General features: G+C 46.4%; 1 pseudogene; it reads left to right on the top strand.

Annotated features, from left to right (window-relative positions):
• The first annotated feature begins 11,999 nt into the window (after nucleotides 1-11,999).
• Nucleotides 12,000-22,614, top strand: LOC117019987 (Golgi SNAP receptor complex member 2-like; annotated as a pseudogene).
• The last annotated feature ends 15 nt before the right edge of the window (nucleotides 22,615-22,629 follow it).

Genomic DNA, 22,629 nt, shown 5'->3' with positions numbered 1-22,629 from the left:
GCAGCAGGAGCTGAGGCAGGATTTGAACACAGGTCTTTCTGATGCCTAGATGAATGAACAACTGCCAAGTCTTCAGGTTCATCTTGGCCCTGTTGTTCTTTAGGCCACCAGTTGGGACTCCCTTGTGAAGGAAGGAGAGAAATGAAGTCCATGCTATTGTCCTTCCTGGCAGGGAAGGCCTGACCATGGCCATGAACACTCAGGACACTTGAAGCCCGCTGACCCTTGGTGTTTCAGAAGGAGGAGCCAGGTGCAGGTACTAGGCTCGGTGGGGAGGACAGCTGGTCCTTGGCTCTTATCTGAGAGACCGTTCCATTCTACAGCCCCAGCTCTTGGTATAAATAAGGCTTTGGAGACTCCCTCTGCTACCCAGCTCTCCTGGTTTAAAAAAAGAAAAGATAGTTAAGATAGCTTCTCAAATTGTATGCTAGTTTCTTAAAAGCAGGGACAGACAAAAAGGCCCCACCAATTTCTGTTTTGCACTGGGCCCCTTAACCACAGCTCCAGTTGGGGGGGTGGCATAGGGGAGTTCAGTCCCAGCATTGTGGGTGAGCGGGGTGGGGGGGCACTCAGCCTGGGTTGCCGACCCTTAATCCCCCACCAGTGGAATGTGCTTGATTCCAGGAGGCTAAGGTTTTGGGGGTGGGGGAGCCGTAGAAGTCCTCTTTAAAAAGGCAAACGTTCAGGCAGGTCTGTGGCCCTGCTGTTTGACGGTTCTTGATGGATGAGCCTCCGACCCCCCTGTCGAGCCTCCTTGCCCCCTCCTCATTCGCCCCCTCACTCTGTGAGGTCTGGCTTGTGCAAGGAAGCCTGTCAGTGTTGGGACACGTTGGTCCCATGGCCTGCAGCAGGCTGGAGGCCTCTGAGGGATGCCTGCTGTCTGGCCCTCTCCTCATAGGGCTCCTCTAGCCCCACGCCTCAGGGTCTTGAGCGCTTCCCTTTCAAAGCTGCAAAATTATCGCCATTAATGCAGCTTGTCTCCTGAAGGCATTGAAAGTGGGGCGAGGAGACCCTGGCTGGAGATTTGGCTTATTTGGGGCCGGTAAGTGGGTGTTGAGTAGGACTTTTGCCTCTGGGAGGTGGGTGCTATGAGGACCACCCTGGGAATCTAGTCCGTTCAGCTATAGACATCTACGGACATGTAGCCCCTTCCCTGGTCCTGCTGAAGGAGCCATACTGGAGCCTTACAGGGCTGGGAGCACAGGAAGCAACAAGTGAAGTTCCTAGGGTCAGCCGCAGCTCCAGGGAGTGATGCCCCCTTACATTTTGTGTTCGCGGTACTGGCTTGCCTCATCCTGGTCCTGGCACTGGAAACCCGTTGTCCTCCGACAGAAAGTCTGTCTTGATTGCCCTCAGACCCCACTCTGAGATTGTGGATCTGGGGGACCTCGGAGGAGCCTATCTGGGGCACTGGGGACCCACTTAGTGCATCAGCATGTGCCAGCCCTGGGTGTCAGGCTGGCAGGGGTGAGTGGTGGGAGAAGTACTATCCAGGTCAGCTGTCTGCCCTCAGGCACCTGCATTCTCGTAGGGGAGCCCAAGGGTAGAATCTAGACCAACGCTGTTCCACAGAAATGTAGCACAAGCTCTACATGTGAGCCCAATATTTCATTTTAAATTTCTAAAAGTCAAATTAAAAAAGGAAAAAGAAACAGTTGAAATTCATTTTAATAACATGATCATTTCAACATGACTCAATGTAAAAAAGTATTGAGATAGTATATATGCTTTTTGTGCTATGTTTTTGAAAGCTGCTGTGTAACTTACATTACAGCCCAAGTCAACTCGCACAAGCTACACTTCAAGTGCTGAATAGCTAGTGTGGCTAGTGGTAGCGTGTTGGACTGAGCAGCCTGAGCCAGGTGGCTTGGGCCGTGGGGACAGCACCTTCATCTCAAGAAGGAAAAACAGGATGCACCAAGGCATGGCAGATTTGGGGGCCTTGGAGAGGGGCTCAGAGATGTCTTCTTGGAGACTTTGTTCTCTGCTCTTCCAGAATCCCTGTCTGCAGGACATTGCTGTGTGTGTGTCACCAAGGGGCAGTGTGAGCTAGGGAGCTGAGCTGAGCACTGGACTGGAGTCAGGACATGTAGCTCCAGCCCCAACCAGGCTTTGAAGTCTGGGCAGGTCACATCCCCTCTTTGGGCCTCAGTTTCTCTGTGGGGAATCGAGCGGGCTGATGGCTCTCAGTTCACTGGTTATCAAGGACATGGAAGGAAATTACTCAACAGCCCTGCTCCCCACCCCACACCTGAAACCATGAGGACTCACTGAATGGTGGAGATAAAGGCGATGACACAGGCGCTCCTGCATGCTCAAGGAAGCCGTATGTGGCTGTAGAATAGAGGGTTTCTAGGTTGGCACTCTTTGCCAGGTCCCACAAAGTTGCCACCTGGCAAAACAATGCCCCTTCCACAGTGGCCTGCCACAGCTCGAGTCACTTCATGATGTATATTGAGCCCTCCAGTAAGCCAGATCCTCAAAGTGTCACTGCCCAGGAGCTCACCTGCCGGGAAGGCACCTCCTCTGACATGTGGATAGAGACTCCGGAGAACGTCCCCTTAAGCCCACTGCCTTTCTGGTCTCGATTAGTTGACCAGATTCAGTGAAGGACACTAGCAGGGCTTTGTCTCTAGAAGCTTATGATCTAACCTGGAGACAGGTCACACGAGGAAAACCACCACTCCCAGGACGTGAATGCTGAGGCCCAGACAATGACAAGAGGACAGAGAGGCTGCGACAGGATGGGTGGTCAGGAAGCCCGCAGGAGGGGAGCTTGGGGTCTGAGCCAGCTTGGAAGAGGGGACAGACCCCTCCAAGGAGCCAGCACAGGCCCACAGGTATGAGGACACGCAGTGTGTTTGGACACCCCAAGTAGGATCGTGACTCATTAGGATCGTTGCCCACAGCTGGGCAACAAACAGAGACTGCAGGTGTGGGAGTGGGAGGTGGGCCAGTCCAGGGAAGGTGAGTTCCAGGCTGAGAAAGCAGTAGAAAGGCTGATGCTTCCTGAGCAGGAGATAGGCATGAGGTGGTGTTTTCGGCAGGTGAATCTGAAGGCAATATGCCTAGAGAGGCAGGTGGGCCAGGTGGCAAAAACTGGAGCAAGAAACTGACTCAGGAGGTCCCACGACAATCACTGTGACAATAGCTAACACTCAAATCCTGTGCAAAGCCCTGCATTCCCCTTCTCGTGTATTCTTCCTTCAACCTGGCGGGTGTTATTGTCCTGTCTAACAGATAAAGAAACTGAGGCTCAGAGGAATTAATTGATTTGGCCCAAAGGACCATGTTGGAACGTCAAACTCAGGCTCCCTGTATCAAAGCCTGAACTCTGTCTACTACCCTTTGCCTCAGTGGCCCAGGAAAATGGGGGCCCAAAAGGAGGAGACACAGACAAGACCCAGAAGGTTCCCTGAGTGTATGTGTGTAAAGCATATTTAGAAGAAAGTAGAACTCACTTGACCAAACATCCCTCCGAAGTTTTCTCACTTACATCCTGATCTGGTGCATCTGGTCCCACTGATGCTGAAATGCCCAGGCTGGGAGTCGGCAAGGCCTGAGTTCAGGTCTCAGCTGGCCACTTACCACTGTGTAACTTGGGGCATTTTACTTAACCTCTCTGAGCCTCCATTTCTCATCTATAAATTAAGATACCTGCACACAGGGGCTGGTAAGGAATGAATACGATCATTAGATTTAAGAGCCGAGCGATATCAAGCTCTCAGTCCGTCCCTCAAGTTAAATTAGGCCAACCCATTGCTCCATGTGCTGAAGCACAGGCCTCCTTCTCCCCCACGATTAACCAGGAGACCCCACCCTCCCCCTGCACCTGCCCTCAGCCTCATGTTATCTTTGTCTTCCTCAGATCTCCCCTGCCAAGGATGCCCACATACCCACTCTGCTCCATGTGGCTCCAAGGAGCAGGGGACTCAGAGGCATTTGTGCGGCCTGGCAGAGGGCAGGCTAGAAACGTGCTGAGCCCCACGAATGCCTGACGACCATGGGAATCACTTAGCAAGAGGAAAAGCCAGACCTTTGCCCTGGGCCCGGCTCACAGGTGATGGGGTTAATCAGGAATTCTCTTTCCCTGCGCAGGGCTGCTGGTGGGGGTCCAGCTCCCCCATGACCTGGGGACACATTAGTCAGTGATAAGTGGGGCTTTCCAGCCCCTTTTATCATGTTTACAATACACTGGCTCTCCTTGGACAAAATCCTGCTCCCCCACCTTGCTCCTGGCTGTTATGGCTAGATGAGACAATTTGCTGATGGACTCTCCTTGGAGGGTGGCTTCCTGGGTGACTCCTCCCCACCTTCTACAGCACCCGGGGCAACATCCCCTCCACCTGGTGGGTCCTAGCAGGGGCCACAGATGCTTGTTTTTCTCAGCTCATTGCAGCCTCAGAGTTCAGAAATGTCATCTTTTCTGTCTGCTCAGCTTTAATCGAAGGGGTTGAGGAGCAAACCCAGAGGCGGTGAGATTATATTTCTCTGGCTTTGGTGGGGCTGAGTAGGGTTTTGTTGCTGTTGGAAGCGGAAGCCGTCAGAGGTGTCTTATCTGTGGCAAGCCCTCGTGGGGGGAAGATGATGTACTAGCCACCTGGAGGGCAGTGTGTGACTGCAGCCTGGACCTCGTTCCCCTCTCCCGTGGTCAGCTTGGGAGAGCAAGTTAATTTCTCTGAAGTTCAGCATCTGGTCTAGAAAACAAGGATGGTGATGTCTGTCCTACCTCCCCCCAGGGGGTTGTGAGCACAGAATGAGATGTGGCTGGGAAAGTAGTTAAGGAGGAGGCATTTTGTTTAGCACTCTGCATTTATTTCAAGTGCTGACTCTTTCCACAAGAATATGGCTCCACTGATCACGCAGTATATAATTGCCGAAAGGTCAACTTTCAAATAATTCTGGGCTTCTGAAATGGCAGGCAGGTAGCATACTTAGGAGAGTAAGTTAATTAAATAGAGTCTGTTTCAAGTCAGCAGATAATTGACAAGCACCTACCTTGTACCAGTGACTGAGCCTGATGCTGGGGAAATGCAAGGTGAAAGGTACATCTCCTGCCCTCAGGTTAATGGACAGAGAATTGTGACACCTGTAACAAATGCTGAGAGGGAGCATCCAGTGCCAGAGGAGCACAGGGAAGGTGTATCAGTCCAGCCTGAATGTCAGGGGTGCACCCCAAAGGAGGTGAAACCAGAGCAGAGACTTGAATGAGTGAGAGTTAACCTGGCTTGAGACAGAAGGGAGGGTGTTTGAAGCACAGGGAACAGTGCGTGCGGAGGCCAGAGGACACAAAGGCCCTTGTGAGAAGAGCTGCAATTACTCTAGTTAGGAGGAGGGAAATGACCAGGAATGTGGCCAGTAAGGAGGCTCTGTCTGCCAAGTGTGTTTCTCACAGTGTTCTGTAGGCACCAGGGAGCTATCGAAAGTCTTGATGTATATCTAACATCAGACCTTTGCGTTAGAAAGATCTTTTGGGCCACATTGAAAGGATGATTGGAAAGGGAAGGGAGGGGTTAAGAATGGTGAGGGCCTCCAACAGGCTCTCACAGTTTAGTAGAGGAAGTGAGACATTCACATCTGGCGCCGCTTGTGTGAGGTGACGTTTGAACATTGGCACAGGTGAGACAGACAGTAGGGCAAACGGGGAGGTCAGGAGGAAACAGGAACAGAGGGTGCACAGGGAGGGGTCGGAACCCAGGGCAGGGGGAGTGTAGGGAGCAATGATGGTTTGGTAGGAGGGATAACAGAATTATTCTGTTCAATTTGATTGAGATGTCCAGAGAGACACAACAGGTTAATGTAGTTTCAGAGATAAGAACTGTTTCATTAAGTTGGACTTACCAAAAAGACTCTTTGGAGGACGCATTCCAAGTGTATCAGACTACGAAGAGAACAAACAGGCTGACTACGGATGGGTTTGTCAAATCCTGGAACTGTAGGACTCTGGGGCATCTCTCGACGTTCAAATAAAAGGACAGAGCATGAAGTCATCATAGTGATTTTCCTGAAATATTCTCGATGTCATTACCCAAGCCCTCCAACCAGTCCCCAAGGCCACAGGATGGAGGCAAAGCATTACTCCTGTCCACAGCACGTTGGACTTCACTGTTCTAGCTTCATCTTTCTCTACTGCAGAAACCCTCTGCTCTTGCAAGAGGAACCACAGACTGCCTCCTGGGACTACCTCCACTTTCCCAACTTGAGCTCTTTGCTTGCCAAAAATGACTTGTGACGACTGCCTATCCATAAGTCTTAATCCTTCTTGTATTTTAAGGTCCAGCTGAAATCCCATGTCTTCTGGAAAGTCTTCCTTCATCATCCAAATGCAAAGGGATCTCTTCCTTTTCTGCATTCTGACAGAACTTAATTGTCTTTACTACTCATTGCACAGTCATACATTGTCTTGCATTGTTATTTTTTCATGAGCCCTGAACCCTGTCTCCCCAACTAGATGATAAACATTTTGAGGTCAGGTATCTATTGCTGCATAACAAACTAACCCCAAATTCAGTGGCTTAAAATATCACCCATTTTACTATATCTCTTGAATTGTGGGATAGAAATTCAGGCAGAGGCTCAGCTGGGCAAATTTCTGTTCTATGTAGAGTCTGCAGAAGTCACTTGGTAGGATTTAGCAGATGGATAGACTAGTATAAAGGGTACAAGATGTCTTCACTTACATTTCTGGAGCCTTGGCTGGAAGACTGAGCTCAGCTGGGCATGTTGACTGGAGGACCTGCAGACCCGGCCTGTCCAGCATATGGTCTTCGGGTAGTCAGACTTCTTCCCAAGTGACTCAGGGCTACCAGAGGCAGTGCTCCAAGAGGCTGTATAGAAGCTGCAAGGTTTCTTACGACCTGACCTTGGAAATCCCAGAATTTTACTTTTGCCACATTCTATTGGGCAAGCAAACCATAAAGATCAGCTCAGATTCAAAAGAAATGGAATTAGAATCCACCTCTTGATGGGAGCTGTAACAAAGAATATGGGATCATCTTTATTCTACCATACAATACTGTCCTCAGACCTAGGCAAACAGAGTCCCTGGCCAGGATCCTGGGCTTCAGGGGGTCCCATACTTTTTAAATTTTTAAAGCACTATTTTTTAATTTTTCTAAGTCCCCCTTCAGTGGTTGGCATTGTCCCACATTGTTTCTTCTCTTCAGGGTGCTCTCCAACATTCCACCACATGCATTGGGTAGACCAAATGCCCTGAAAAGCTTCAGGGCTCATGCCTGTGGGTTGTCTCGGGCAAGCTGGTAAGCAGATTGCTTCTATTGGCCAGCACAATATTTCTTCTGTGGCATTGCACAGGGTCAGGCCACCAGAATGGTACTGACTTGCTGATCTGGGGGTGATTCCCATTCACAATGGACACAGGATGAGTTCAGGAATCTGGGCTACTGACTGTCCACCACTGACCCTTGGGTTGAGCCACCTGTGTGGGTCTATACCATGGATCTCGTCAGCCTGTGTTCTGACCAAAGAGCTGCCTGCCATCTATAACACACCAGACTAATGGGGGTGGCAGCATCCTTTGCCCTGCATGGGGCTACCCACTTCCACCTGGTAAGGGTGGTCACTCTACCCCCTTCACAGGCTTTGCCCCACATGTCGGGCAGTCCTCGCGAGGTGGCCATGTCTATCTTCTCCACTCAAGACCATTTATTGCTCTGTAATGCCACTGGCTTTTACGGTTAATGTCCTTTCTTTCTTCTGATCAATGTAGTGACCCCATGAGCCATTGAGTGGGTCTTAAGCTGGTCCAGGTGAAGGCCAAATATTTCTTGCTCCACCCATTGGCCCCCTAGCCTATCCACTCCTTCTCCTCTGGCAACTGGTTTCAGTATGTGGAAGGCAGGGGTGTAGTCAACACTGAAAGAGACCAATCTCTAGGAATACAGTGTTATAGCCTAAAGAGTTCAGGATGCAACATCATTGGAAGATGTATTACTGCCCATTTGCACTACAAAATTCTGAACAGTGAATTATTATTATTTTTTATTTTATTGGGGAATATTGGGGAACAGTGTTTCTCCAGGGCCCATCAGCTCACAGTTGTTGTCCTTCAATCTAGTTGTGGAGGGTGCAGCTCAGCTCCAAGTCCTGTCGCCATTTCCAATCTTAGTTGCAGGGAGTGCAGCCCACCATCCCATGCGGGAATTGAACTGGCAACCTTGTTGTTGAGAGCTTGCGCTCCAACCAACTGAGCCATCCGGGAGCTCAGAGGCAGCTCAGCTCAAGGTGCTGTGTTCAATCTTAGTTGCAGGGGGCGCAGCCCACCATCCCTTGTGGGAGTTGAACTGGCAACCTTGTGGTTGAGAGCACGAGCCCCAACCAACTGAGCCATCCGGCCACCTGGGAGCTCAGCGGCAGCTCATTGACTTCATTCTAGTTGCGGAGGGCACAGCTGACTGGCCCATGTGGGAGTCAAACTGGCAGCTCCGTTGCCCAGAGCTCACGCTTTAACCAACTGAGCCATCCTGTCTGCCCCCAGCTTTTGTTTTAGTCTACTTTGTTCTGGTATAAATGTTGGTACCCCAGCCTTTTCTGTTTGTTTCCATTTTCATGAAATAACTTTTTCCATCCATTTACTTTCAGTCTGTGTCTTTTGATCTGAAGTGAGTCTTTTGTAGGCAGCATATGTATGGGTCTTGTTTTCTTATCCATTTAGCCACCCTATGTTTTTTGATTGGAGAATTAAATCCACTTACAATAAAAGTAATTGTTGATAGATATGTAGTTATTGCCATTTTATTATTCATATTTTTTATCTTTTTCTTTTTTTTCATCTTAAAAAAGTCCCTCTAACGTTCTTTGTAATATTGGTTTGGTGGTGATGAACTCCTTTAGCTTTTTCTTGTCTGGGAAGCTCTTTATCTGTCCTTCAATTCTAAATAATAGCTTTGCTGGGTAGAGTAATCTCAGTTGTAGGTCCTTGCTTTTCATCAGTTTGAATATTTCATACCAATCCCTTCTGGCCTGCAAAGTTTCTGTTGAGAAATCAACTGACAATCTTATGGGAGCTACCTTGTAGGTAACTATCTGCTTTTCTCTTGCTGCTTTTAAGATTCTTTCTTTGTCTTTAACCTTTGGCATTTTAATTATGATGTGTCTTGGTGTGGGCCTGTTTGGGTTCATCTTGTTTGGGACTTTGCACTTCCTGGGCTTGAATATCCATTTCCTTCTCCAGGTTAGGGAAATGTTCCATCATTATTTCTTCAAATAGGTTTTAAATTCCTTGCTCTCTCTCTCTCTCTCCCCTTATGGTACCCCTATGATGCAAATATTGGTATACTTGACATTATCCCAGAGACCCCTTAAATTGTCCTCATTTTTTTGGATTTTTTTTTTTTTTTTTTTTTGGCTATTCTGATTGGGTGTTTTCTGCTACCTTATCTTCTAAATCATTGATTTGATTTTCTGCTTCATCCTATCTACAGTTGATTTCCTGTAATATAGTATTCATTTCAGTTATTGTATTCTTTATTTCTGACTAGTTCTCTTTTTTATGTTTTCTATCTCTATTTTTATGTTTCCCATCTTTTTGTTGAAGTTCTCCCTGAGATCATTGAGCATCCTTGTAACTAGTGTTTTGAACTCTGCATCTGGTAGGTTGCTTGTCTCCATTTTGTTTAGTTCTTTTTCTGGAGCTTTGTTCATTCTTTTATTTGGGACATGTTTCTTTGTCTCCCCACTTTGGCTGCCTCCCCGTGTTTGTTTCTATATATTAGGTAGGGCTGCTATGTTTCCCAGTCTTAATAGAGTGGCCTTATGTAGTAGGTGTCTTGTGGGGCACAATGGCATAGTATCCCTGGTCACTAGAGCTGGGTGCTCCAGGTGTGTCCCTTGTGTGGCTTCTGTGTGTCCTCCTGTTATATAAGAACCTTGGTTGCTGTTTGCACATCAGTGCGCGGGATTGATCCTCAGGCTCATTGGTTGTGTGGACGGGCCTTGACTACAGTGAAGGAGGTGTTGTGGAGGGGCTGATCTTATGGAGCAGAATTTGCTTTAGCAGGGCTCTGGTGTCTGCCTAAAGTGCCCTTTGGGTGTGTCATCCTTGGAGGTGGCTGGGTGTTGCTCCAGCTCATTTCAAAGCTGGCCACTGGGCATGCCAACCCCAGGGCCACCTGGAAGAGGACCTGCTGCAGGCCAGTTCAGCTGCAGCCTGTGCCCTGCCCAGGGCCACATGGCATGAGCCACTACACAATCCACAGATGACCACCACCCACACTGTGCTTGGAGATGCCTTGAGAGTCCAAGGCCAGCTGCTGCTAGTGCTGGGCTTAGGGCTGCTCGGCCAGAGGTATGGGACACGCTGAAGTCAAATGCCGCTTGTTTGGGTTTTGTGAACATTTGAGAGACTTTAGGAAAGTCTGCAGCATGAACCAAGATAGTGGTTTGTGTGTGCCCAAAAGGTGGGTGTGGCATGGTCTCAGAATCACTGGGGCAAGGCGAATGAAAGGCATTGGCCAGGTTGATGAAGACTCAGATATGGTGGCTGCCTGTGTCTGTACACGAGGAAGGGGGAGGGCTCAACAAAGAAACAATGCCTCCGTCCAAGAAAAAGCTGACCCTCTAGCCCTCATCTTAAAGCCAGACAACTCAGTTCCTCCCCATATGTTCCTCTCATCTTTTGAGCTGCTGCCCCAGCGCTGAAGCTCAGAGTGAGTCTGACAGTTAGTATGTCTATGCGCGGGCCCTCCAAGAGGAGAGCCTCAGCGTGTAGTTCCCCCATCCCACTCAGCCACAATCTCCATGGTTTTCACAACCAGAAATTATGGGGACTTCCATCCCCAGCACTGGAACCCTGGGCTGGGGAGCCTGGTGCAGCACTGTGACCCCTTGTTCCTCCAAAGGGGACCTCTGCAGTCAAGGTCCCCAGATTTTTAATGGTCACACACAGGTGTGGGACCAGCCTGTTCTGCATCTCTGACCCTCCTCCCAGCCTCGAGGTGGCTTCTTCGGCCTGTCCTTGGTTGTAGGGTTTTGGTTCAGCACGACTTCAGGTGATTCTCAATGACGGTAGTTTCGTAGTTCAGTTGTAATTTTGATGTGGTTATGAGAGAAGGTAAGCACAGCATTTACCTACTCTGCCGTCTTGATCAGAAAATCAAAAACGCTATCGATTCTTGAAGGCCCTATTCATGTTATTTAGTCCATGAATACTTCGTACTCTTCTCCAGAGAAATGGTCCTTTGTATCAATTGTAGCACTTATTCGACCGGATAATATAGCTCAAGGGCATGATTAGCCCTCCCAACAGAGAGATTTGAGGGCTGTGTCTTACTGGTATTCCTACCACTAATATCTGTGCCTTGTAATAGTGGGTGCTCATTAATAAATAAATATTAGGAGAAATGGAAAAATGTTAGGGAAAGAATGTACATGGGTGGACAGTCTCTTCTTGGGACACTGGGTGTGATCCAGGATACAGGAAAATAGTAGAATCAACTTGTCAAAGGAAGAGGAACGTCTCCTCCCTTGGGAGGAACCACAGATAAGCCTGGGAGGATGGAAATATGGGTTAGGCCTATGTGGAGAGGTTAAATGTCCAAATCCGTCAAGTCCTAACTCAAATGCCATCTCCTCCATTGTCTTCCTTGAATCTCCTACCAGAGCCCATCCCAGCTTGGCTCAGTATCTTTGGACTTGCTACCTGTACATTTATTTGTATACATATCTTATTTCCTTTCTTAGACTGCAATCTTTTTGAAGGCAGGAGAAACCTGGCCCCGCGCCTCCCCGCCAGCACACCTGACACATATTAACCATTCATTCAATATAGATTTACTATATTGGGGACGGATAAATGGGGTGTGGTGGGGTAGGTGGGCGGGCAAGTGAGCAGACAAATTTGAGATAGGAGTGCTTGTGCCAGGGACTCCAGTGAAGGGCGAAATTTCCAGATCCATAATCAAGCAGTCTAACGCGAAGGCCAGCACGAACCCTTCAGCCTTCCGCCAGCAGGTAAAAGCAGGTATTGGCCCATTCGCCTCCAACCTCGCTCTGAGGATCTCACGTCAGTGCTCTGCGACTGCCCTTGCGAGTGCCTGATGCAATGCTGGAGACAGACCCTCGCCAAAACCCACAACTCCTTCTCCTCCATCTGAGGGCGAACCTCTGACTACACTTAACCTCTTCTCCCGGCCTCTTTTCTCGTTCCCTTTCCTTTTCTCTTAACCACCACCAGAAAGGCGAGTGTGGGGGCAGCCCGAGCCGGTAGGAGAGGGAGGGTCCTGCGTTCGGAAGGCGGAAACCGGAAGTGGGGCTGTGAGGACTTGGCCCTGGGAAGGCGGACTTACGCCGTGGGGCTGGCGACATGGAGCCCTTCTACCAGCAAACGCACAAGTGAGGGCACCGGTGGGGCGAAGCCAGGCTGGGCGAGGCCGGCCTCCCCGGCTGGGGCCTTGGGCATCCACCAGCGTGGAGGCCGAGCCCCTCTGCCGGGGCGCTGCCGGGGGCAGCTCCCTGGCTGACGGAGGGTTAGCCCTGGGTCCCCAGACGGTGGGCCAGATGGTTCCTGTGATCTTCCAGGCGTGACTACCTGCTGGGTAGACTAGGTGAAGAGAAAGTCGCACCTACGGGATATAATACTTTGTCGTGCACCTGCCAAGTCAATGCCCCGGGTTGGTAGAGCTCGTGGGGAGACATAGGAGTTTACTGTTTGTATCCACATCTTGTTGTATACATATCTTATTGTATACATATCTTATTGTATACATATCAAACTGCACGTACTGTTTAGTTGGGAAAGTCAAGGAACGTCCCCCAAAGAGAGCTAATGTGTGGCAGGAAGGGATGGAGGGTAAAATGAGCGGTACAAACAGGATCAGCTTAAGCAACTTAGAAGGATCCATCACTGGGCTAATGTCAGAAAGTTCGTTACAGCTGGAAGCTCCTAAATGGTACCAGTCCCTACTCTTGGTTGACCCTAATCTTGTTGCTGCTACACTGCAATATTTTTTTCTTTTATTCTGACTTGGTTTATTCTAAAGATTATGTATTTACAGTACAAAGAAATTGCTGTGTAAGTAGCATTCAGTATTATTACTTGTTATTCATATCTAGTTATAGATTACCTTTAAGGAAATTGAATATTTAGCTTCTCATAACTTAAATTCCTTGGTAGTGTCCTTTATTCATATTGTCCCTCATTTTTGAAATTTGCTGAAATAGGTAATGATAATAGGGATCATGCCTATCCTATTGTTTTTGGAAAAAAACCTTATGATTTATTTCATTTTTTTTGTGGTAAAATATATATAGCATAAAATTTACCAATTTAACAGTTTTTAAGTGTACAGCTCAGTGACATTAAGTACATTCACAATATTGTGTAACCATCACACAAGCTATCCATTTCCAGAACTTTTTTATCAGCCCAAACAGAAACTCACGTACCCATTAAGCTTTACCTCCCCATTCCTCCCTCCCAAGCCCCTGGTAACCTCTGTTCTACTCTGTGTCTCTGAATTTCCCTGTTCTAGTTGTCATGTAAGTGGAATCGTACAATGTATGTCCTTTTGTGTCTGCTTATTTCACTTAGCATGTTTTCAATGTTCATCTGTGTTGTAGCAGCATGTATCAGAATATCATCTCTTTATGGCTAAATAACCGTGTGTGTGTGTGTGTGTGTGTGTAACAATTTGTTATCCATTCATCTGCTGCCTTGCACTTGGGTTATTAACACCTTTTGGCTATTGTGAACACTGCTACTACGAACGTTGGTGTAAATCTGTTTGAGTCTCTGTTTTTAATTTTTTGGGTACATATCTATACTTACCCTGTTCTAACAACTTTCAATTTTGCTGTAGTTTTGTTCTCATGAAAATGAAATAAAATACGGCCCATCTCCCTAATGAATTCACAACAAAATAAATGTTTTGGAGCATTAGGAATAAGAGGATGATGATCCTCTTACTCTTTCATTTTCTTAGTTTGTGGGTTTTTTTTTTTTTTAACTTTAGTGATGAAGTATTTGGTTTGGGTGGATGAAAATATAGACCCTACTTTGTAATGGTATTAAAATGACAGGATTTGCTCTTAACACTGGAGAGTCCTAGTCCCATGTAAAAATTACAGTAAGGGACTTAAAAAACTAGACCTGTGAGTCAATTGAAAAAGGAATGAAGCACAAAATTATGGTTATGTTACTAAGAAACGGTAGATCTTTTATATAGTAAGGCGGGGTGGGCCGCGTGTGCCTAAAGTTTATACAGCCTCTGGTTAGCTGATGTGGTTCAAGGACGTTGCTGAGGAGGCCGTGACCAGTTTATTCTCAAGAATAATTTTATTTAGAGAATCTCAGACTATACTTGTTATCAGTGCAGCGGGTAGCTGATCACAGAGAAATCTCAGTAGCTCAATTTTGTGTAAACTTCCGGAGAAGAGGAGTACTAAATGGTGTCCCAAACAAGATTTGTGGAGTGTCGATGAACTACTTACCTTTGCAGGCCTCCGACAAACAACGTACCCTTGGACTCCATAGCAGAGCTCGCCACCTTTTTCTGTCCAGGGCCACGTAATGGATGTTGTAGGCTCTGCAGGCCAGACAGTCTCTGTGACAGCTACTCAGCTGTACTGGTATGGCACGAGGGCCGCCATAGACAATGTGTAAGCAAATGGATCTGAGTGTATTCCAGTAAAACTTTACAAAAACAGGCAGTGGGCCAAATTTGGGCTGTCGCTTTTAGGCCCTCTATTATGCAGTCACTGATTCATTCAGCGAATATGGAGTACCTACTATGTGCTAGGCACCGTTCTCAGTGCTGGTAGTACAGCCCTCCCCTCAAGGAATTTACCTTCTTTTCCTGCTGCACTCTATTCTGATCTGCCTTTCTCCTCAAATACTAAACCCGTGGGAGTTCCTGCTCGAGACCTCTTCGCCTCGTTTTCTTTATAAAATGATTGTTTGGGGCTGGTTAAGCTGTAAGGCTCCTTTCAGCTCCGTGATACGAGTGATTGAGTGTCTTTCAAAGGAAACGCATGGAGCCCTGGGAGCATCAGAAATGCACTTCTGCATTCTCAGAAATCAATGAGTGTGGCTGAAGTGACACAACAGTAACTGAACATATTAATTTTACTGGAACTTTGATCCCAATTTGTGATTATCTCTTGCTGTGTCCCTGAAAGTACATTGCACTTAGATAAACATTTTAACGTTAGGTATCTTAGAAACTCCTGAACTGCCTGAAGAACGAATGGGAAGAAAATAAGCCGAATAAACATTTTACACTTAATACATTAGAGTGAACTTTATAGAGGAGCCAATAGCCAGGCTTCTATTTTGAGATCTACCACCCTTTAAATAATTGTGATTATTAGTATCCCTACTTTACAGTTGAGGAAACTGAGGCATAAAGGAGTTAAATGATTTGTTCAGTGTTCCTCAGCTAGTACATAGTGGAACTAGAACTTCAACCCAGATCTTTTAACTCCAAAACTTTGTTTCCTGCTTATGGTGGTCAGAGGCAGCATGGATAGACTTTTAAAAGCAATTCTTTTTAAAGAATTTTTAAAATTCTTACTAGATCTACAGACCCTTTTTAAAAACTCAGCAACAGTGACCCTTGCTTACTTGCCGCTAGGTCTCTGCTTTGTTATGTCATCTCCCAAGCCCATCAAGGACCCCATGCTGGATGGGGCTAGGACGTCTGATTTCTAATGTCCACACACCCGAGCCATGCTACTTGTGTATCATCTATTCCTTACTGGCTTCGAGTGTGTTCGAATTCCCAGTTCAGTTTAAAACAGATTTTTCACTTGGCATGTAGGAGCTCCCACCATGCCATGCGTACTTGCTTTGTTGTTTTGCATATGTTTCCTCTCAGGCATGAAATGTAGAGATCGGAATCACTTTATTGGCTATATCTTTTCTAGTTCATTTGAAGCAAACAGATTGGATGGGGGAAAGTCAGTACTGTTTCCCTGCAATTTCCTAAAGTTTATTCTTTTGGGCTTAGAAAATAGTAGAAACTAGCTGAGTGTTTCTGGGGTTTTGTGGGTGTTTGCCTCATCTCTCTCACCGTTCTCGTAGAATTTAGGAAGTGACAGGCACAGGCAAGACCTTCCATGCCAACTCACTTTGGACAGGAAGAGCCTCTATAGCACCCAGGGCAGGCCTTGTACACCCTTTAAACATACAGCAGCTCTTCTGTGTTTTCCTTTTCTTGAACAGATAGTTCATAATTGTTCTTGTTGGGTTTTTTTTTTCCTTGTATTGAGCTGAAATCTGTCATCTTTAACTGTATTTGTACCTTTTAGTCCTGGGTCTCCCTTAAGGGGCAGCAACAGAGAGCAAGCCCCTTCCTCTTGCTGTAGGTCAACCCTAGATAAAACGAAGAGCACCAGATGCCCGTTTTACTTTTGTTTTTCCTTTTCTTGTCCAAGAGGCTCAGTATCACTAGCTCTTTTGACCGTTCTTCTTTATGATTTGACTTCTAAACTCTTCCCCATCATCCTGTTCGTCTCCCGTTGGGGGAAACCTTTCATTGATAGGGTCCCTTTAGCAGACTGCTCCCAGGATTGGATGCCATTCTGGAGTGTGCATTTGACTTTTTTAAAAATCTAAAGTCAAATGCTTTTCATGCCTGACAAATTTTATCCTACTGTTTTGGCCTAAATGGAAAATGTTAACATTTGTTTTGTTGTACAGGATCCCTCATTATAGCACAGAATCGTGCAAATTTCATAAACATAAGTTGATTTTTAAAAATAGTGAACAAAACATGGAGCCCAAGGCAGGGCTGTGGTGGCACACTGGAAACCACTCCCTCAGTCTGCAGTGTTGTCACTCCATATTTATCATAAGGTATCATGTGAAACTATCAAATGCCTCTTGAAATCAGTATAAACTTACGGTGGTATCCTCAGTGTGTCGCTCCTTTCCCACTATGGACACACCTGTGGTTTTATTTCCCTCTTGCCCTGTGGACTGTTGGGATTGTGTATCTCACATTTTTGTTGAATGAGTAAATGAGTGAATGGCTGAGTGAGTAAATAAATGAATGATAATACTTGTTAAACCATTGACTCTGCATCTGAAAAATTATTATGATTTATTTTATCCATGAAATAGTTCAAACATATAAAAATAAAGAATTATATAAGCCATGTGTTAGGACTTAATTTAGTACACATGCTTCAGGTCATCGATTTAAAGACACAAGTAGAATTGAAAGCTCCCACAGCCATTCTCTTCCCTGTTGAGTGCATGCATGTTCCTAGAAGTGGAATGCTGGGTCGTAGGATATACATATATTTGACTCTCAGTTATTGTCAGAAATCTATTAAAAGTGTTTCTACCGTGTATGAGAGTTCTTGTTTCTCCCCGTCCTTATCAATGTGTGTTATCAAACTTTAAAATATTTGTCAATCAAATGGGAGAAATGTGTTATCTCATTGTTTTTAATTTGCATCTGCCTGATGACTAGTCAAGTTGCGCATCTCTTCATATATTTATGACCATTTGGGTTTCCTTTTCTGTCAGTTGCCCTTTGCCCTGTAAAAGAGAAACTGCTTTATTTGACTTCCTCTTGATTTGTAGCAGTTTGTTACATATTTTGGAAATTAGCCTTTTGTTATTTGCTGCAGGTATCTTCCAGTCTGCTTGTCTTATTCTTTCGTGTAAAAAAGCTTTTGTTTTAATTCAGTCAAATGTATCAGTCTTTTGTTCTGCGGTTTGTGGTGGTTTGGGAGGGTAGTTTTGTTTTTGTTTCATTTATGAAATCCATCCTTTATCTAAGTCATAATATGCACATTTATATTTTCTTCAGAAAGTTTGAAAGCCTTCCTTTTTACATTTAGGTTGTAAAGCATCTTGAGTTTATTTTTGTATATTACGTGAGGCATCGTTTTTCCCTGTGGGTAACAAACTGAGCCGTCAGCGTTTACCTAAGTCCATTGTTTTCCCACCGATTTATGTCACCAAATCCCCAAATGTAGGACTGTTTCTGGCCTATATTCTTTCCTCTTGAGTCAGGGTTAGGGGTTAGAGTTTGTCTATCTTTGTCTCTCTCTGCATACTACTAGATCGTTTAAGTAAGTTCTGTATAGTCTTAATAGCAGGTAGGACAAGTCATCCCTTTCATACCTGTTCAGAGTGTCTTGGCTATCTCCCCCCTTTTTTTGGACCTTCCTGTTCCTACCAATAATGCACCAATTTTCAGATTTCCTCTGGTAAGCTACCTCTGAAAATTACCCTCACCGCCTACCGCCTCCAGCCTCCAAAAGCCCTAATGTCCTTTCTGTCAGTGTTACCGTCCAGTCCTCTATAGCTGTTTCTATGGGTACCCTGATCCCAATGTTGGTTACCTCGAGTTGCAGGCCTACATCTGCCTCCTGTCTCCACGTGCCCCGTTCTCAAATGTCCGGACTTGCCTTCCTGAAGTACAGTCTGGTTCAGACTCTAGTGGTGACCTCTAGTTACCCCTCGGGGCCACGGGTCTTGCCCAGGAGCACTGTGGGAGTCATTCGAGGGCTGGCCTTGCTTCTGGCACCATGGGTCATGGTTAGAGGCTGCAGTAAAGCCCTGGAAAAGACTAGAGGCAAGTTGAAACCAAATTTGGGTCCTGGCTCGTGTCTGTGCATTTGGGGTCCCAGTCTGTGGTGCTCGTGGTGGAGGATGGGTGCTGGCCTTTCCCTCGGGGTTGGGGATCCTGTAAGAACTCAGCAGGCCCCCTTCATGTGGCTCTAACACCGAGAGATGGTAAGCACCAGGAGGTGGTGTTGGGGTAGTGTAAGAATATTGCAGGATTCATCCCAGGGACCCCTAGGAAGGTTCTGAGGGTGACCTTGGCCAAGCCCTGGGGAGCCTCCGGAGAGTGCTCGGCCTGATGTCTCGGAGCACGCCGAGGGCCAGGGTACAGTGTTGCTTTCCAAATGAGATGGCAGCTGCCTCATTGGCAGGGAAAGATGTTTCCCAAACAGGAGATCCCTGTCTTTGAGGACCTTCCTCTGACGGTTTCCTCCAACCAATCGCCTCATCCCCTCTCCCTCTGACCCCGACCCTCTTCCTGGCAGGCCAGCCTGCTCATAACCCCCATGACGTGCCTTGTATGCCTTTTTGCATACCATCTTCATATCTCCGTCACCAAATTGGGTCTCCCTTCAAAACGATGTGAGAACTCCATCACCCGCAAAACTCCTCCAGCTTCCTCTTTCTCGGCCCAGCCTGTTCCATCACTCGCCTTGGCACCACTGCGCTGAGCTCTTCAGCTTTCTGTTGTTACGCTCGTATGTGTGAGTGTTCTCTTAAGTCTTCTCGGGACTTTTCTTGTCTCTCTGGCCTGTGTTCCTAATCACATCGTTCTCAAGGACAAGGATTATATCTCTCTTGCCCTTTGACTCCCCCTAGTACAGACCAGTGCTCAGCACATTGGGTCAAACAACAGAGTGATTGGCTGGGTCCAGATCGAGGTTTATCATTTGCTTTGTGACCTTGAACAAGTTACATAGCCTTTCTGGACTTCAGTCTCTTATTATAAAATGAGAACGATAATATACTTTCCTCATAGGCTATTGACTTTGCAGAATGTCTCAGAGGTGGTAAGCACTCAGTAAATGGCGCCAGTCGGTAGTATTAATACTAATGTTACCATAGTACAAACCATGCCAAAATGGGGGCCTGAGTGCACGTGCACATTGTACAGTTCAGTGACTGGCCTTTCAGTCAGTACTTACATGTTGGCGTCGGAAAGTCTTTCCTGACTGAAGCGCTATGATCACTCCTGTCTCACTCGTTTCCTCCCTCTTCCTTTGACAGGCAGGTCCATGAGATCCAGTCTCACATGGGACGCCTGGAGACGGCAGACACGCAGTCTGTGCACTGTGAGTACTTAGCTGTGGAGACCACAGTCCTTTCTCTGATGACGCGGTGCTAAAGGGCTGGGTTTCCTGACTGCATTTCTGCCTCGGAGGCTTAATGATTCAGCGTGGAATGAGTTCTGTTGTTAGGCTACAGAAAATCCTATGGCACAGTCACCGATTTCCCTGCTTGTGCTTTGGAATCCCCCAGGTCTCACCCCCATTGCCCCTCCACTCAACTTGACATGGCCCCGTGGGAGTGGAAGTCCTTCCCCCCCATTTGTCTTAATCTGATTACCTAGTCCTTAGAGGAATGTGCTCCACAAAAAGTCAGAGATGTGTGACTGGAATTGGTCATTTCTTCTGAGCTGAGAACTGTGGCTTTTTAGGACAGTTATTCAGAAATGAATGGCAATATTAATTAGTTTGGAAACACCATGGTTTCTCTGGAGAAGGGAGCTGCTTTGTCTTTTTTAGTTTCTTTTCTATAAGAAAAGGTCCTTTTCCTGAGTTGGCCATGCAGACACTCCTGCTGACCCACACACTGCCAGAAACTGTTTCGTCACTTCACTGCTTGGCTGTCACCATGCCCATTTCTTCTGTTTCCTCCTGTCTCCTTTCTACAGCCTCAAAAGTACCTCTTGTTTTGCTTCCGTGCCCCCCCCCCCTTATTCTAGCTGACCTAGGAAAGTGACATTGCTGTCATTTCTTTCTGGAGCAAGAAGCAGTCTGGGTGCCTTCTTTTGGGCACAGTCTAGTTTATGTCCATCGACTTTGTTTGCCTTCCAACAATCTCATTGTTACATGATTAGGAATGGAAAAGAGGTCATTTTGACTCTTGATCACAGGGATAAGAAAATGACTGTATTTATCATATCTTTACTCTGTGGCTTCTTTCCTGGGCCTTTCCTATGATATTGGTCTATTTTGGGGGCTCCAACATCAGCCCACACGTTCTTATGGAAAGCCTTAAGGGAACCTCTTCTCTATGTTCAATTACTAATCCTCCTTTGTGCTTTCTTTTAATCTCTCCCCTTTGTGCTTCCTCATGATTGGAGGGAATTCAATTGTCAGTCTTTCTACTAAGATAGTTACAGTCCATATTGGAGAATAATCGCAAAGGAAAAGAGACCTCTTTCTGTATCAGAAAATACTGCATTTGCTTCAAAACTTTATTGTACAACCTTTAAATGTTCGTTTTATTTTCAAAAGGCGAGAAAATTTATTTCTGCAGATTTACCCCAGCTTGTTAAAAATTGGCATTGTTTATGGCATTAAATGCTATTTATATTTGAAACAACATTTACAGTCTCTTAATATAACTTAAATTTTTTCCCGTTACTCATTAGTATATGCATGTTTCTCCTTTTGAAAAACGTATTTCTGAGTCTGTTGGGTATGGGAAAAAAGATTATGTTTGATTTATCACTCTAAGTTCACTGTCTCTTTTCCAACGATTCTTATTTTTTTCTTTTTGTACAGTAGCAGAAAACGAAATCCAAGCAAGCATAGACCAGATATTGAGCCATCTAGAACGTCTGGAGATTTTGTCCAGCAAGGAGCCCCCTTAACAAAAGACAGAATGCCAAACTGTGAGTTCTGTGACACCCCAGGCCCCCAACACAGGCCTTTCTCCCGGTGGGGGGGAAGGGGGCCATCAAATAGTACGAATCTCCATTTATACACTGAAAAATTGAGACTGTGCAAAGATCAAGTCCCCATAAGCACACAGTTCTGTTTGAGTGATACTCTCTCAAAATAAAACGTCTGTGAGGTTAGTGGCTCAGAAGTCTTGTGTCTCCTCACCTATCTGTGTCACTTTGAAATTCTGCCTCCGGTGCTGTTTTTCTGACCAGACCCATGGCCACTTGAAGCCTAGTGCTGCCAGAGCATTTACTCTGCCCTTTGGTTTCTCGTTACATTCTTGGGTTGAAATGAATTTTTGCTCTTAAATCATTCAGTCGGTCTATTTATAACGAAATACCGATCTAATGTTTGATACTCCCCCTTGAAATTAAAATGAAACCACTCTCACAACCTCCACCCCAGCCCTGCTCCCAAAAGTGTTATGAAACTTTGTTGATGCTTTACTCCAAAGATGCCCTTGGGCTTCTTCCAGGAGAGCGATATAATCCATAGCAGGTCAGGAAGAGGTCATCGAGCCTGCTTCCTGTCGCCTGTTCCCTGTCATGCATCCAGAATCAGAGACCAGCAGGTATTTAAGTAAAGCTGCTGGAATCTTGTGTGCTACAACCCTACTTTAACCACAAGCTACTTCTTTAGTTTCAAACATCATTGGTCAAAGTCAGATTATTTGGGGGAGGGATAGCAAGAAGAGGTACAGAGAGAAGTAAGAACATGTGTTCTTTCCTGAATATAAAGCCTGGTGACCGCAATGTGCCGCCCTGGGGTCCATGGAATGGAATCTCTCTCTCTTTCAATTCTAGTCGTGTCGACCAGTTAAAGTATGATGTCTAGACCTGCAGACTGCTCTCAGAAACTTCCAGCATCGGCTATACACAAGGGAGCAGCAGGAGAGACAGCGAGAGGAGCTTCTGTCTCGCACCTTCATCACCAATGTAAGCCAGGCGCCTGGGTGGGGGTCTGCAAGTACTTGACAGCTGTTGGAGCTGGAGCTCAGGTCTCTGAGCTTCATCCTCTTAGGGGGTGTCTGAGCAGGCTGATGAAGGAGACCAGCTGGAAATGGCGGTGGACTTTGTGCATTGCCTCAGAGACTATACCTGCACAGGGAATCTCTTTTCTAACACAGAAACCGGCAGAGGAAGCAGTTAACATGAGGAAATGGGCAGAGGTGAAAATTAC

This window comes from Rhinolophus ferrumequinum, unplaced genomic scaffold (assembly GCF_004115265.2).
Source record: "Rhinolophus ferrumequinum isolate MPI-CBG mRhiFer1 unplaced genomic scaffold, mRhiFer1_v1.p scaffold_35_arrow_ctg1, whole genome shotgun sequence".
Classification (NCBI taxonomy): domain Eukaryota; kingdom Metazoa; phylum Chordata; class Mammalia; order Chiroptera; family Rhinolophidae; genus Rhinolophus; species Rhinolophus ferrumequinum.
This window is presented reverse-complemented; position numbering and strand designations above follow the sequence as displayed.